We start from the raw sequence: 2,627 nt of genomic DNA, 5'->3' as shown, positions 1-2,627 counted from the left end.
CCCCCAAAAACCCACAATACCCATGCCCTTTATATGGTGGCTGCACACTTGTTTCTAGACTTCCTTCTTCCTTTTCTGCCCTTGCCATAACTCCATCAGTGTGTGCGCCTGAGGCTTCCTGTGGAGAGGTAAAATCATGGGGTTTCAGAAAGTAAACACTGAGTTGTATTTCTTTTAAAGACATTTTGGTTAAAGAACACTTACAAATTGGCACAGCAGGTGTGTTTTTTCAGCTTGCGGCAAGATCCTTGCAACCTGACCCTTTCGTATTCTACCCAAAGGAAGGAGTTACAATGAGGGGAGGCAGGAGTCGACCTAAGACTGCTCCCGCAATCTCACTGCTGTCCGGACAATCCCTGAAGTGTGCTCAAATAATTCCTTCCCTGTTCAGGTTCTTTTAGCTTATGCTAATGATGCAGTAATTGCCATTCCTCAAGAATCAGGAAATGGAGGACAAAAAACAGAATGAGCTGCATTCCATATTTATTTTAACCAGTTTTGTGCATATTGTGGATAAATATAAAATAATTTTCAACCCATAAAGTGTTTTTATACAACTGTATATTGTTTAACATCCCTCTTGAGTAAAGTCATATTTCTGTTATATTTTCACCCAAGTATTGTATTTCAGTTATACCCGTTGGTGTGATTTTGGGATGCTGCCAATCTTCTTTTGATTGTATTTATTTTATTAGCTGAGATGAAGTTACAGATAATTAAAAAAGGTGAATGTTTATAAATGGTGACAGTAATTTACTGTATGCTGAGCATGCAGAACATCAGACATTACTCCAAAAGAGATTACCAAATGTGATGAATTAATAGCAATCAAAAACCTTGTAATAAAAATTGGCATGTATTTTATGACATTACATATCTGAATTTATATTATTTGTTTCAAATTTGAATGTGTGTATGTGTGTCTATATTTAAGAAACAAGGACAGAAGGGAAGCAAAGCTGCTTTCATTTGAAAATCAAGGGAATTAACTTAAAACTGCATACCTAAAACTGCATGCTTGCTAGTAATTCAGATTGAAACCAATGTTACATGAAGCACTTGTGTGAAGAATTGCAGACATAGCTGTTAGATGATACTCACCAAATCCCTATGAATTTGCATTAGCGTATGTTGCTTGTGAAGTACAGCCTTAATAAGCAGCCCTAAGTGCTGGAATGTTTTGGGAGTGACAGTCTTGTGCTAGGTTTTTAAACTAGTTAGAAATTTTGTTGACCTGGATTGTTGCAAGGCATGTGTAACAGCAATCCTGAACAGGTCTCTCAGAATCCTCCTCTGATATTTTCGGTTGGATTTACTCACAGAAAAGTGTTCACAAGGTAACAATGGAAGTCACTTGAAAGGCTTGGGAAAACTATGACTATGGGCTTTTGGAACTATAGCAGTAATACAATTGGAAAACTGCAGCCCATCAGTGGCTGGCCAATGAGAACATATGTTGCCTTTCTTGAAGCAGCTATACTGAGTGACAGTTTGTTGCTGAATTCAATTCATGGTGAGGTTATGTTCTACTTGAGGCTGAAATCCAGATGACAAGGCAGGAACTGGAGCAAACAGCATATTGTAGATGTTATTACAGCAAAGGTGGTGAGTAAAACGAAGCCTTACATACTACTGCAATGTGGTAGAAATATAGGGCCCTTGACTCCAGGACAGGCTACCAGAATTTAAAAGTACTGTGCCTGGTTATGCTGATGAGTATTGTAACAGGGCTGAGGTGGTTGAGGGTTTGGAAATATCTGAGAGACCGCTTGGGAGGAAGACCTCTGGTGCAGCAGCAGGCTCTGGGGTAGACTGAGGTCTGAGTCTGAAGGCAGACCCTAGTTCAAACTCTTGAAGCTCCTCCTGCATATTCAAGGAGGCACCTGAAGGTCATCCACCTCCTGTGGTGATGTTAGCTGCCCAAGAGAAAGGTGGGTTTTAACATTTTAATTATATATACAACCCCCCCCCCCCATATATATTTTCTGGATGCCATTGCTCTGTCAAGTCCACATAAGGTCATTGTTTTTGATCTCAAGAATGGTTTGTGATGTTCACTTCATGCCATGAATCTTTCTGGCATGCCACTGCTTTATTTCTTTAGATATTTATATCCATCTTTTCTACCCAGTGGGAACTCAAAGCAGCTTACAGCACTGTTCCCCTCATTGATTTTATCGTCACAGCTACAACCCTGTGGGGTAAACTAGACTGAGAGAGAGTAACTGACCCAATGAGCTTCTATGGCCAAGAGGGAATTCAGACCTAGGTCTTCTGTCTTGACACTAACCACTACACCATACTGTCTGAGGTTAAAAAGCTAATTCACTTTATCTATTTATGTGCTTTTGCACCTTTTTCACAACATGTGGACAACATGATGACTCAGAGTGGTTTATATATATGCTCATATGTGGGAGGGTGGGAATGGATCCAATTCATAACACCAAGCAAAACTCTTACTGTGCGAAAGCTGATTTCCTTACCTATGGCACAGTCATAAAATTAGCTTCTACCAGGCAGTACACTTGTTTTAACTGTAGCACCATACTTCCCTGATGATGCTTGCCCTCTCTGTCATGCTATTATTAACAAAGTTGTCTCTTCAAGCTCCTTTCCTTTAAAAC

Source organism: Gekko japonicus, unplaced genomic scaffold, assembly GCF_001447785.1.
Source record: "Gekko japonicus isolate JY-2015 unplaced genomic scaffold, Gekko_japonicus_V1.1 scaffold770, whole genome shotgun sequence".
Lineage (NCBI taxonomy): Eukaryota > Metazoa > Chordata > Lepidosauria > Squamata > Gekkonidae > Gekko > Gekko japonicus.
This window is presented reverse-complemented; position numbering follows the sequence as displayed.